Source organism: Pristis pectinata, chromosome 6 (genome assembly GCF_009764475.1).
Source record: "Pristis pectinata isolate sPriPec2 chromosome 6, sPriPec2.1.pri, whole genome shotgun sequence".
Lineage (NCBI taxonomy): Eukaryota > Metazoa > Chordata > Chondrichthyes > Rhinopristiformes > Pristidae > Pristis > Pristis pectinata.
The window spans coordinates 31,192,949-31,208,083 of record NC_067410.1 but is presented as its reverse complement, the minus strand read 5'-3'; the positions used below and the strand labels follow the sequence as shown (position 1 = coordinate 31,208,083).

The window sequence follows — 15,135 nt, the reverse complement described above, 5'->3', positions numbered from 1 at the left end:
TAGTATACTGGCTTTTCATATTTGTCCTTCTAAAGTGATCAGAGAGTAATTGAGGGTGATGGGAAACTGGCACAGAAGAGGAGTTGAGGCTAGCAGAGATCAGCCAAGATCATATTAAATGGCAGGGCAGGCTTGAGGAGCCAGGTGGCCGACTTCTCCTATTGTCTCCTTGTGCCTGCTAGTGCCATTTCACATTCTGGCCTGGACATTGTTGAAATGTTGTAAAGCAATATTGAAAAAGGTTGGGGGTGTGTGTCCTCTGAAACTATTTATATAGGTCACAAAACGATCACTATTACAAGGTTCATAGAACAATGTTCCCAGGTTTTCTTGTCTAATGCTATATTGTGCCAGTTTTAGTGCGGTGCATTTTATTCTATCACAACTCCTTGCAGGACCAGAATTTAGCCCAGCAGCTGTGATTTCAACCCTGTTCTCAAAAAGTAACATAAAACAATGTTACTGAAAGCAGCATCCTTTCAGCTACAGGGGAATGCTGCTACATTATGAATGGATATTATAATGATGAAGGGAAGGCACTGGAACAGAGTAGAACAGTTACTGAAAAACAGAGCCTGCTCTGGCTGCTTCTGCTTGTGGAGTGTGGATGAACTCCCTGAAGCAGCAGTGAGCAGTAAACTGTGATACACGGCAGAGGTTAACAGCAGCAGCCTGGGATGATCTCAAGCCTAGGAACCTGTGAGTCACTGCGACCTTGGATCTCCATGGACAATGCAGCTGAGGCATACATGTGCACATGTGTTGAGATTGCTGGAGATCACAGATCTGAGTGAAGGTAATTGTGTCCTCTTTAAATAGCATGGTTTCAGGGGAAAATGGGGTTAATAAAAGCTGGTTGCACTGACTAAACAAGCAATAATGTTTTTCAGACCTGTGAAATTAAAAATAAAAATCACACTGGAGATTAATCTTGAGTATTCTTTTATTGTCAATGTCATTTAAGGAAGTTATGTGGGAGAAAAGGTGCAGAGTAAAAGAAAAATTTTGCTGCAAATAGACTTCCAAATGTCTCCCAATCTGAAAAACATCCACTGCTGCATTCACTTAGTGTTAACAATTCTGCATCCATACACTTTCTCCTGAAATTCCGAGCCTTCTATCCTCTTAACAAGCCCCATTTGTTGAGCTCTCTTTGCCAGAATATACCATGCTCCCTTCTCCATCTGGAAAAAAACCAGAGGCTGTTTAAAGGACTCAAAATAAGCTACTCAGTAGCCAGCCACAGAACATTACGAGAACACAGAGAGTGCTCAGCTTTCTTTACTGCCTGGCCTACATCCAAAAGTAGGACAACTGAAATCGAGAAACCATTATACATAGGCACAAATTCAGGAATGCACTAGTGTTCCACTGCACAATACCACTGCATTATTTATTCTATGTTTGGAACTAGATGAAGCACTAAAGCTGAATAACCAGGGTGCAGATGAAAAAATGCACAATAACCATAACACATCTGTGAATTGCTAAGTTTTGGTTCCTAATATTTTAACTTCAACTATCATTAAAACTGATCATAATCTTATTGCCCTTCAAGGAGGTTGACGTGTGAAAATTGCCTCCAATGTTTGTCACAATACCACAGAGAGCACATTTCAAAAAAAATTGGCTGCAAAAAGCTTCGAGACATCCGAAGACAGTGATGGTTGCCATATAAATCCAAGTTGGTCCTTTTATTGGTTATTCAGGAAACATGCAGTCTAAATTGTTAAATGAACACCAGGTACTATATACAAAATGCCAGAACGAGGAAAAAATCATGATCAAATAATCGGAAACACAAGTGATTCTGCAGATGTTGGAATCTGGAGCATCCCACACACTAAAAATTTGGAGGAACTCAGCAGGTCAGGCAGCATCTATGGAGGGAAATAAATGATGAAGGATCTGATGAAGGATCTCGACCTGAAACATTGACTGTTTGTTTCCCTCCATAGATGCTGCCTGACCTGCTGAGTTCCTCCAGCATTTTGTGTATGATGATCAAATAATCAAATGGATTAAGTAGATCAGTGGGAAAAAAAGGTTACTTTTTCTGCCCAAACCCTTAAAACAGTTTTTTTTAAAATAGAGGGGCTATTGCAACAGCTGATGACAATTGGAAGTGAAAGAAACTGGCTCAAAGAAACCCACTTGCCACCCTCTTAATTATTGGCATTGGTAGATGCAACAAAAGTTTAGATGGAAAATATTTCAAAAAAGGAATTTGCTTCTGGTTCCCAGAGCTTGGCACCATTTCTGACTCAATCGGTTGGACAAACAATCTTGTCTCAAATCTCGATCATTCTGAAACCAGATGCAAGGATGAATATCTGAACACCTGAGTAATTTAATTTTCCATGCACCCTTGCAAGGAAGTGCCCATCTTTGCTATCCACTTCTTATAGTTCATGACTGCAGCTGGATACCTGTGTTGGGAATTGCAGGGGCAATGTCCATCCTTTCAATCCCTTGATTAAGTGCTAAGGCCAAGTCTTTCCTCTCAATCTATTTTATGATCCCACAGTAATTTTATTCAGTACGCCACCATTTACCTAGTCATCCATTCCCCAAAATGTTTTGTGTTAAGGGCATCAAATAATTGCCTTCTACAATATTTTCATATGAATTATAGTTTTGAAGTTTATTTATAAATTAAATAGTAAAAGCACTCTGTTCCCTTAACCAACATTTAACTGATTTCCTGCAAAAGCTTGGACACTTTTCACAAATTGTAATAAAAGCTCAGCATAGTAAAACACACTGTACATTCTGCACAGATATCCCACATTTGAAAAGTAAATTATTCTACTTTGAAATTAATTCAACTTCATTAATTCTAATTAATTCTAAATTACTGTACACTTCTCTCTGCATCAGAAGTGCAACAGCTATTCAAAATTGCCTTCAATCAAGTCTCATTTTGTTCATAAGGGAACATTTGTTATGATGAGCATTTATTCTTCAAATGTTCTAACATAAAAACAAAATTGGGCCCATTCACGCTTACCTAAAGATAAGCCCTGCTCATCTCTGACTTCTGTGTTCCACACTGAAACAAGAAAAATAGACACAAGCCGGAGATCTGATGCCAATGCATCTGGCTTTGCACTCCACTGTTAAATTCAGCAGTGGCTCCAGTGGCAGAGCACAAATATTTTGAGCCAAGGGCAGAGATGCACTTCACATCCAGACTCTCAGCTGCACAGTGGGAATAGGTAGCATTTGCAGCACAAACCCATTTGTTTGAAAGGAGCTGCTGACCTTAAAGCTAAGTAGATGTATATTTTTCTCTATTTCACTTCATTTTTGTGTGTGTGATAAATGACTCACAAGTTGAACTATTTTTAAGTTAATGTATTATTTTTGATAAGTAATTATAAAAAATTAATGCATGTGAACTGTTTTTTTTAAATGCCTCTGATTATCAGAGACATTCAAAAACAGTTTAAAAGGACTTTGGTGGGAGCAAGCTGTCAAAGGGCTGTGAGGGTGCTCTAGGGTCCCAGGCTCTCTGATTTGGTGCCTAGCCACAGCTCATTTTGTGGGATTCCTGTGGCATCCAGACCTCAAGGCTGCTTCCTATAACAAAGCTGCAAAAAGCAAGTGTAGCTGTGTAATAAGTGCAGTTGGAGGTGAGCAAGGGTGGTGGGCTGCATCAAACATGTTGGCCAATGAGCAAGATGCTGGAGGAACTGGGCAGGTCAGGCAACATATCTATGGAGGGAAATGGACAGTTGGTGTTTCAGGTCAAGACCCTTCATCTGGTCAATTGTCTGAATCCTCAATAACAGAGAAGCTTGGGAAACACAAGCAACATACCCAAATGCAGATGGGTACCCTGTTATTATTTTAATAAGTGTGCATTTAAGTATTTAGATAAAACATTAAGCTGGTTTCATCTTCCTTATAAAAACAGAATGCCAGACACACTCAGCGGGTCAGGCAGCATCTATGGAAAGAGAAGCAGTTTCAGAGCTTCAGAACTGGGAATGGGAAAAATAAGCTAAAGTTCAGGGAGAGAGGAAAAGGGATGGAAAGGACAAAGGGAATATTTCTGATAGATGAGGCCTGATTGCCTTGGAGATGAACTGTAAATGAAGTCATTCACAAAAAGTGCTGTAGGAACTCAGCAGGTTAGGCCTGACCTACTGAGTTCCTCCAGCACTTTTTGTGTATTGCTCCAGATTCCAGTATCTGCAGAATTTCTTGTGTCCCTGTAAATGAAGTCATGTGGTCGATGGGTTAATGGGAGCAGATAGATAGACAGGACATGGTCCTTTGCTCATAAAAGGGTGCAAAAAGAAGGCAGTGAAAGAATGAGAATGCAGACAAAAGAGTGCAAGAGTTGTGAAACGTTGGGCTGCAGAACATACCCAGCAGATCAGACTGGGTTAATGGAGAGAAAGAAACTGAGCCAATATGACAAATGTATTAGCTAGCCGGTTCTGATATAGACAGAGAAAGTAAGAGTTGTAGAATTCAACACTCAGTCATGAAGGTTGCATAATTCCCAGATGAAAAATGAGGCATTATTCTTACAGCTTACTTTGGATCGTGTTATAACAGCGCAGGAGGCCAAGACAGGTCAGAGTGTGGTGGGGTGGAGAATTACTGTGGCTGACAACAGAAAGCTCCGTGTCACCCCTGCAGACGTACTGCAGGTGCTCAGCAAAGCCGTCACACAATCTGTATTTGCTATCTCCAATGCCAACAAGACCATATTTTGAAAGTCGAAGCAATACACTGGGTTAGAAGTGGAGGCGAATTGGAAGTGATGCTTCACCTCAATGGATGGTTTGGCTCCCTGGATGATTGGAAGGGAAGTAGTGAAAGGACAGGCGCTGCATCACCTGTGGTTATGGCAAAGTGCTGAAAGGGGAGCAGCTGGCGAGAAGAATGGAGCAGGGAGTGGCTCACAGGGAAATGGCCACTGGCATAACTTAGCTTCAGAAGACATTAGAAAATCTAAGATACAACAGATTTAGTCCAAAGGAATGGAGTGAGTTACAATTCCACTAATGTATCAGCTAATTCTAACTTTCTAAGGAAGATAGGTCAGTAATTTAAATATCTGCAACACTGCAAGGACAAGGAGAATGCTTTTCAGCAACAGGTATTAAAAAGAGACTTTCTAATCTCTAATATGACATGCTGGGATTAAAAGCATTGCTACTTTAATGGCATTGCCTCAATATATTCAAATTTCTACTACTTTTAATTTAATTGCATAATTAACACCATCATTGATGGGTTTGGTAGTTACTACTTGGTAACTACTGTCAAGGAGAAGGCAACACAGAATGCACTAAGACAGAAGCTGTTTTAATGTGGCTTAAAATATTTCTTTATTTTTCTTCGAAGGTCGAGGTGACCTCCTTTTGCTCAGTAAATACTGGATTGCAGTGACAACAGCCAAAGGCATTTGCTGGAGCAAAAAAAAGTAGAATCTTTGGCGGTTTCGATCAGGAGCGAGAGGCGAGTGAGCGGAATCAGCTGAGGACTTCTGAAAAGATAAGTATTTTTTCTAATGGTTCGGGGATAGCGGGGACAGACTGCGCAGGCGCCTGATGTCAGTCGGTAGTGCGCAAACAGTTTAAAAAGACTGCCATATCCACTGGGCAGCATCAGAGCAGGCAGCAGAGCGAGAGGTAGCAGAGTGATTGGGCTTTGGCTCAACGGGCTTAGGCGGTAACGGGGCGAGGCGAGGTAGGTACTAACTGAGGAAAGGAAGCAGTATGAGTGCAGTTTTCTGTGCTTGGTGTCAGATGTGGAAGGTCCTGGAGTCTCCCAGCCTCCAGGATGGCCACATCTGCACCCAGTGTGTCGAGCTGCAGCTCCTAAGGGACCGCGTTAGGGACCTGGAGATGCAGCTCAATGACCATCATATGGTCAGAGAGAATGAGGAGGTGATAGAAAGGAGTTATAAGCAGGTGGTCACACTGAGGCATGGGAGACAGGCAAGTTGGTCAATGACAGGAGGGGGAAGGGGAAGAGACAGGTACTAGAGAGTACCCCTGTGGCTGGACTCCTGTTTGGGTACTGTTGGGAGAGACAGCCTATCTGGAGGAAGCAACAGTGGCAGTGCCTCTAGCACAGAGTCTGGCCCTGTGGCTCAGAAGGGTAGGGAAAGAGAGGAGGGCAGTAGTGATAGGGGACTCTATAGTTAGGGGGGCAGACAGGCAATTCTGTGGATGCAGGAAGGAAACTCAGATGGTAGTTTGCCTCCCAGGTGCCAGAGTCCGGGATGTTTCAGATCGCGTCCAAGATATCCTGCAGAGGGAGGGAGAACAGCCAGAGGTCGTGGTCCATATTGGTACCAATGACATAGGTAGGAAAAGGGATGAGGTCCTGAAAAAAGATGATAGGGAGTTAGGAAGGAAGTTGAGAAGCAAGACCACAAAGGTAGTAATTTCAGGATTACTGCCTGTGCTACGTGACAGTGAGTATAAGAATAGAATGAGGTGGAGATTAAATGCATGGCTGAGGGATTGGAGTGAGGGGCAGGGATTCAGATTTCTGGATCATTGGGCCTTCTTTTGGGGCAGGGATGACCTGTACAAAAAGGACAGGTGGCACTTGAATCCCAGGGGGACCAATATCCTGGCGGGGAGGTTTGCTAAGGCTACTGTGGAGAGTTTAAACTAGAATTGTTGGGGGGTGGGATCCGAACTGGAGAGACTGGGGAAGAGGTGTTTGGCTCTCAAATAGAGAAAGCTTGTAGACAATATGAGAGGGAGGATAGGCAGGTGATAGAGAAGGGACATGCTCAGACCGACGGTTTGAGATATGTCTATTTTAACGCAAGGAGTATTGTGAACAAGGCGGATGAGCTTAGAGCTTGGATAAATACTGGAGCTACGAGGTGATGGCCATTACAGAGACTTGGATGGCTCAGGGGCAGGAATAGTTACTTCACGTGCTGCATTTTAGATGTTTCAGAAGGGACAGGGAGGGAGGCAAAAGAGGTGGTGGAGTGGCACTGTTGATCAGAGATAGTGTCACAGCTGCAGAAAAGGTGGACGTCATGGAGGGATTGTCTACGGAGTATCTGTGGGTGGAGGTTAGGAACAGGAAGGGGTCAATAACTTCCCTGGGTGTTTTTGATAGGCCGCTCAATAGTAACAGGGGTATCGAGGAACAGATAGGGAAACAGATCCTAGAAAGGTGTGATAATAGCAGAGTTGTTGTGATGGGAGATTTTAATTTCCCAAATATCGATTGGCATCTCCATACAGCAAGGGGTTTAGATGGGGTGGAGCTTATTAAGTGTGTTCAGAAAGGATTCTTGACACAATATGTAGATAAGCCTACAAGAGGAGAGGCTGTGCTCGATTTGGTATTGGGAAATGAACCTAGTCAGGTCTCTCAGTGGGAGAGCATTTTGGAGATAGTGATCATAATTCTATCTCCTTTACAAAAGCATTGGAGAGAGATGGGAACAGACAGACTAGAAAGGCATTTAGTTGGAGTAAAGGGAATTATGAGGCCCTCAGGCAGGAAATTGGAAGCTTAAATTGGGAACAGATGTTCTCTGGGAAAAGTACAGAAGAAATGTGGCAAATATTCAGGGGATATTTGTGTGGAGTTCTGCATAGGCATGTTCCATTGAGACAGAGAAGTTACAATAGGATACAGGAACCGTGGTGTACAAAGGCTGTAATAAATCTAGTCAAAAGGAAAAGAAAAGCTTACAAAAGATTCAGAGAGCTAGATAATGTTAGAGATCTGGAAGTGTATAAGGCTAACAGGAAGGAGCTTAAGGAGGAAATTAGGAGAGCCCGAAAGGGACATGAGAAGGCCTTGTCGGGCAGAATTAAGGAAAACCCCAAGGCATTCTACAAGTATGTGAAGAGCAAGAGGATAAGGTGTGAAAGAATAGGACTTATCAAGTGCAACAGTGGCAAAGTGTGTATGGATCCCGAAGAAATAGCAGAGGTACTTAATGAATACTTTACATCAGTATTCACTACGGGAAAAGTTCTTGGTGATTATAGTGAGGACTTGCAGCAGGCTGAAAAGCTTGAGCATGTAGATACTAAGAAAGAGGAGGTGCTGGAACTTTTGGAAAGCATCAAGTTGGATAAGTTGCCAGGACCGGATGAGATGTACCCCAGGCTACTGTGGGAGGTGAGGGAGGAAATCGCGGAGCCTCTGACGATGATCTTTTCATCATCAATGGAGATGGGAGAGGTTCCGAAGGATTGGAGGGTTGCGGATGTTGTTCCCTTATTCAAGAAAGGGAGTAGAGATAGCCCAGGGAAATTATAGACCAGTGAGTCTTACTTCAGTGGTTGGTAAGTTGATAGAGAAGATCCTGAGAGGCAGGATTTATGAACATTTGGAGAGGTATAATATGATTAGGAATAGTCAGCATGGCTTTGTTAAGGGCAGGTCCTGCCTTACGAGCCTGATTGAATTTTTTGAGGATGTGACTAAACACATCGATGAAGGGAGAGCAGTAGATGTTGTGTATACGGATTTCAGCAAGCATTTGATAGGGTACCCCATGCAAGGCTTATTGAGAAAGTAAGGAGGAATGGGATCCAAGGGAACATTGCTTTGTGGAACCAGAACTGGCTGACCCACAGAAGGCAAAGAGTGGTTGTTGACGGGTCATACTCTGCATGGAGGTCGGTGACCAGTGGTGTACCTCAGGGATCTGTTCTGGGACCCTTACTCTTTGTGATTTTTATAAATGACCTGGATGAGGAAGTGGAGGGATGGGTTAGTAAGTTTGTGGATGACACCAAGATTGCAGGTGTTGTGGACAGTATGGAGGGCTGTCAGAGGTTACAGCGGGACATAGATAGGATGCAAAACTGGGCTGAGAAGTGGCAGATAGAGTTCAACCCAGATAAGTGTGAAGTGGTTCATTTTGGTAGGTCAAATATGATGGCAGAGTATAGTATTAAGGGTAGGAGTCTTGGCAGTGTGGAGGATCAGAGGGATCTTGGGGTCCGAGTCCATAGTACGCTCAAAGCAGCTGCACATATTGACTCTGTGGTTAAAAAGGCATATGGTGTATTGTCCTTCATCAATCGTGGAATTGAATTTAGGAGCCGAGGGGTAATGTTGCAGCTATATAGGACCATGGTCAGACCCCACTTGGAGTACTGTGCTCAGTTCTGGTCGCCTCACTACAGGAAGGATGTGGAAGCCATAGAAAGGGTGCAGAGGAGATTTACAAGGATGTTGCCTGGATTGGGGAGCATGTCTTATGAAAACAGGTGGAGTGAACTCGGCCTTTTCTCCTTGGAGCGACGGAGGATGAGGGGGGACCTGAAAGAGGTGTATAAGATGATGAGAGGCATTGATCGTGTAGATAGTCAGAGGCTTTTTCCCATGGCTGAAATGGTTGCCACAAGAGGACCTAAGTCTAAGGTGCTGGGGAGTAGGTATACAGGAGATGTCAGGGGTAAGTTTTTTACTCAGAGAGTGGTGAATGCATGGAATGGGCTGCCGGCAACGGTGGTGGAGGCGGATACGATAGGGTCTTTTAAGAGACTTTTGGATAGGTACATGGAGCTGAGAAAAATAGAGGGCTATGGGGTAAGTCTAGTAATTTCTAAGGTAGGGACCTGTTTGGCACAGCTTTGTGGGCCGAAGGGTCTGAATTGTGCTGTAGGTTTTCTATGTTTCTACCCTCCACTACTGACTAACGATCAGCAACACTCAACCCAGAATGAGAAACAACAACAAAATAGAGTGGCTTTCAATCAATTTGATCAAATGCATGTCATACTCCCAAGATTTCACCAATCAATTTGGCTTATCAGACCTTTATGATTAAATGCTCATGACAAAGGTGGCAATGTTGATAAAACTAAAAGGCAAAAGTTAACGATTTACATTTGCTCCCTGGCCAAGATGTTTTGGAAAGTATTTATGAAAGTATTTCAGAAAGATAACAAACAAGATAGAAGTAATTACAGCAGAATGTAGTATAGCAATTTACTCACATTTATAGTGATCGCTACAAAATTGCCCCTAACTGCATTGTAGATAGTTCACTTGCAAGAAAGATTCTCAAAATCATCATTCACTTAAGTTTTATCAGACGTTCCACCTTCTCGAAATGAATGAATATTCCACAGCCTTCCATTATCTATTTCCATATTTTTGCCTTCAAATTCTCAACATTGAAACATTGCAGATTGTAAATCCTACAGAGAGAAGATAATGAAAAACATGTTTCTGCATACAACTAGAAATCAAATTCATAACCTTAACGATTAAGGGGAGGAAACTTCAATCAAAAAAGAATCAACACTCCCAAATATTTCTCTGTCAGTCAAGGCAAAAAACATGAACAACTGATTTGTGAACAATTTCAAATTTACCCGTGATCTATTCACAGAACTATTTAATGAAGGTTTAATTTTGTGGCAAGGATTTTTGGGCCAAAAGCCTTCATAGGGTTCTGATCTGCAGAGGCATGTCACATTGTGCTTACTCCAGAATTTTTGTTTGAAACAGATTATGATTTTAAAGCCTGATTTCTTTTCAAATCAACAGAAAAAAAGTTTAATTTTAACACTTTCCTTGATTAAATATATTTTATACAAGTTTGGAATAACTATTCATAATTATAGAAGTTTCTATATTTATTGCAACCTTTCAATTTTGTTAAAGCTTTTCCAGTCTAACTCATTTTTATTACAAATGAACACAGTGCAAAGCGCCACAAATATCAACTTAGTCATTCAAATGGCTTAGCTGGTAAATGTATTGTCCAGTGAGGCAGAAAGTCCGTGCTAGATGGTATTATCTTTGAGGAAAAGTGCATTTATATTAGTTTCAAATAATTCAACGTTAGTAACTTTAGAAATTGTCTACAAGTCAAAACTATTTACTCAGCCTAGTTTCTTATAACTCATAAACAACTTAAATTTAATTCATGAATTTGATACACTCAATCCTTACAATTAGATACAAGTAACTTTCTTACCTTATATTAAAAACTATGCTCTGGTAATGCATTCATTTGTAGTTAATTACAGCCAATAATCTACAGAGGCAAGATTTACTATTAGAAAATATTGCACACCGTGTTATATGAAAAGGGTGCTCAAACTGTGATTTATGGTCACATGCCCAGTCACCTCCATTCAATTTCCTCTTAATCTTATTTATTCAGATGGCGACGAGGTGGTGTACAGGAGTGAGATAGATTGGCTTGTTGTGTGGTGTCGCAACAACAACCTCACTCAACGTCAGCAAGACCAAGGAACTGATTGTGGACTTCAGGAAGGGGAAGTCCAGAGAACACACACCAGTCCTCATTGAGGGGTCAGTGGTGGAAAGGGTGAGCAGCTTCAAGTTTCTGGGCGTCAACATCTCAGAGGATCTATCCTGGGCCCAACACATTGATGCAATCACAATGAAGGCGCACCGGTGGCTCTACTTCATTGGGAGTTTGAGGAGATGTGGTACATCACCAAAGACTCTTGCAAATTTCTACAGATGTACAGTGGAGAGCATTCTGACCGGTTGAATCACCATCTGGTATGAAGGCTCCAATGTGCAGGATCGAAAGAGGTTGCAGCGAGTTGTAGAGTCAGCCAGCTCCATCATGGGCACAACCCTCCCCATCATTGAGGACATCTTCAAGAGGCAGTGCCTCAAGAAGGCAGCATCCATCACTAAGGACCCTCACCATCCAGGATATACCCTCTTCTTGTTACTACCATCGGGGAGGAGGTACAGGAGCCTGAGGACCCACCCTCAACATTTGAGGAACAGTTTCTTCCCCTCCGCCATCAGATTTCTAAATGGCCCATGAACTCTATCTCATTATTCCTCTTCTGCACTATTTTATTTTTTGGTAACTTATAGTAATTTTTATATCTTTCACTGTACTGCTGCCACAAAACAACAAATTTTACGACATATGTCAGTGATAATAAACCTGATTCTGATAGCTTAATTTTGTTTTGAGATCCTGATCATGTTGAAAGGACTGGTCTGAGCACAATGGTGATTAATTCCAAATCAAAGTGTGAACATTTGCAACTTGAGATTCTTTTGAAACATTATTCATCCCTCCAGATTCTGTTGCCTCTGTCTATTTCACACATAAAGACAGACTATCTTGATACGCTCTGCTGTGTGAGCTCCAAATTCTTTTCAATACAGCAATCGACAACTGTACTGATTGGAAGAGCAGAAACTTGATTTTATTGATTGAAAATTGGATTTGCAATTGAAGAAGAATATGTTAAAAAGACAAAATCTGGCAGAGTGCTTGCCGAAAATCCCTTCCTACTGTCGTTGTTAAGAAATCTTTGAAGTGGGTAGTTCCTGCAATGTTATGAAAAATGTGCTGAAGGTATCACGTGTAGGTAACATAAACAAGGAAGATATGTTGTTTAGTCATTAAGATATGTACATTTCCTTACTAATAATACTGCTTACATCCTCTAAGACCACTTACAGTTATACCTCACAGCTCCACCAAGTCAGGTTTGATCCTGACCTCCAGTGCTGTGTGTGGAGTTTCCACATTTTCCCCATGATTGCATGGGTTTCCTCTGGGCGCTCCAATTCTTTCCCACATTCCAAAAACCTATGGGTTGGTAGGTTAATTGGCCACTGTAAATTGCTCTGAATGCGTAGATGAGTGATAGAATTTGAGGCGAGGTCACGGAACTGTGGGGAGAAATTGATGGGATTAGAGTCGGATTAAGGTCAACACACATTCAGTGGGCTGAAGGGACTGCTTCCATGCTGCATGACTCTATAATCATGCACGGTACCTCAGCTATGGCAATAAAGGAAGCAGCCATTACTTGTATCCTGCACAATAGGAAGTTGCTGTAAATAATCACAGGCTTAATACTGGCAACGAGGATGAAAGGTGTAGATAGGTAGTTATTGTCAGTTCAAAAAATGAACTTCTGTTATTGAATTTTGATCTGGTATTACAGTTTTTCCACTAGGTCTGGAACGAAGTCAGCCCACTGTTTATTCCTGCAGCTTCCAGAGATAATAAATTCTCACATCTGAACTAGTTAATCCAAATCCATACAAGTTCCCCACTGTAAAACCTTTAAATAAATAATCATATTCCATACACTGGATGCACCAATGCTGCATTGGCAAACTGTTAAAGAGGTTGCCCAAGAAAATCTCATACTTGTTAAGACAGACAGAGACACAAATGACTGCAGATGATGGAATCTGGAGCAACAAAGTTCCTCCAACTCTTTGTGCATTGCTCATACTTATTAAATTGCTGTCCAAGCCACTCTCAATCATGTGCCACTGGGAAGTGGTTCGAAGGGGGTAATGACAGAATTCTGAATCACAGATGACATAAGGAATAAAAAATCTTCTCACAATATGGTGGTGAAGAATTGCACAATAGATTTATCAAACACATTACTGATGACTACATTGGAACAAAAAAAACCTACAGGAGTGCATATTTTTTCTTCATTACAGAATCTGACGTAGGAAACATTCGTACTTCCTCATACAAGGCCCTAGATTTTGTGCAACAAGGTGTCATCCCACAGTCACAGATGGAATGTGTAATGGGCAGAGGCCATCAAGGAATTGTGAGAAATTAAGCAACTATTCAGGGAATAAGTACCGTTCCCAAGACTAGATTGTTTGGTTGGACATAAAAGGCACCAAACGCCTAGTTTGTCAAGCAACCATAATGTCAAATCTACAAGGGTTGATTCAAATATTGCAATTACTCAAAGGGTTGAGGATTAACATTAGTGTTAATTTTATAGAGCTACACTCTGGTGATTATTTGCTTGCAACTGTTGATGACTGAAGCAGATTTCCCTTTGAAAAAATCAGTTCCACCATCCCAAAATTTCATTGTTTGTGCTGTTTGATGGTCTATAAGTAGCAAGGATAGAAAACTTTGTAGCCTTCAGGAACAACCTGAGCGTACTGTATATCCTTTCTAGAGGTACCAGCAAGATAAACTTTCACTATCCATGAGTGTGACAAAGCCAAGGAAAACCAATATGAGAGCAAAGACAGAAGCACATAACATTCACCTAGGAATACAATTCATGTATCATTAAATGTTATCCACTCTGAACAGAAATCTCCTTCACATCTGAAAGACTTCGCAACAAAGTGGCATCTAGACTACGAAAACCAAAATATTTTTCATATTAAACAGAGAGGGATGTTATGTTATTGTTCTGTTGTGTACATTTTCATTTCAAGAACACTGTGCACATTTCATCTTTAAGGCTACATGGCTCTGAGAATGACCAGCATCTTGGGTGTGGCAATAAAGAAAACAGAGCATGCTGAGCAGTGAGAGTTTATAAATAATTGCAGATACAAGGGCTTAATAGCAGAATCAGGTTTATTATCACTGAGATATGTCGTGAAATTTGTTGTTTTGCAGTAGTACAGTGTGAGACAAAGACATAAAATTTACTGTAAGTACAAAAATAAATAAATAATGTCAATGAGGAATAACGAGGTAGTGTTCATGGACTGTTCAGAAAGAAGCTGTTCCTAAAATGTTGGGTCTTAAGGCTCCTGTACCTCCTCCCCGATGGTAGTAACATGGAGAGGGCACGTCCTGGGTGGTGAGGGTCCTCAATGATGAATGCCGCCTTCTTGAGGCACTGCCTCTTGATTTTGGTAGGTCAAATATGATAGCAGAATATAGTCTTAATGGTAGGATTCTTGGCAGTGTGGAGGATCAGAGGGATCTCAGGGTCCGAGTCCATAGGACGCTCCAAGCGGCTGCGCAGTTTGACTGTGGTTAAGGAGGAATATGGTGTATTGTCTTTCATCAATCGGAGAATTGAATTTAGGAGCCGAGAGGTATTGTTGCAGCTGTATAGGTCCCTGGTCAGACCCCACTTGGAGTACTGTGCTCAGTTCTGGTCACCTCACTACAGAAAGGATGTGAAAGCCAATAGAAAGGGTGCAGAGGAGATTTACTAGGATGCTGCCTGGAATGCAGAGCGTGCCTTATGAAAGCAGGCTGAAATGAAATGGTGGCCACAAGAGGACATAGGATTAAGGTGCTGGGGAGTAGGTATAGAGGAGATGTCAGGGGTGAGGATTTTACTCAGAGTGGTGTGTGTGTGTGGAATGGGCTGCCGGCAACGGTGGTGGAGGCGGATACAATAGTCTCTTTTAAGA

At 41.8% G+C, this 15,135-nt stretch overlaps 1 protein-coding gene across 2 annotated transcripts in view; it reads right to left on the bottom strand.

Annotated features, from left to right (window-relative positions):
- Positions 1-15,135, bottom strand: part of slc25a26 (solute carrier family 25 member 26) — a 189,511-nt gene that overhangs the window by 84,624 nt on the left and 89,752 nt on the right. Inside the window, exons 6-7 of one of the 2 annotated variants that reach the window (XR_007956485.1) lie at positions 12,437-12,651; positions 9,963-10,166 (exon numbers count right to left, since the gene is read on the bottom strand). The exons of the other annotated variant lie outside the window; for it this stretch is intronic. The gene's annotated coding sequence lies outside the window, so the exon portion shown is untranslated. The remainder of the gene's footprint in view (positions 1-9,962; positions 10,167-12,436; positions 12,652-15,135) is intronic. 2 annotated transcript variants of the gene reach the window in all.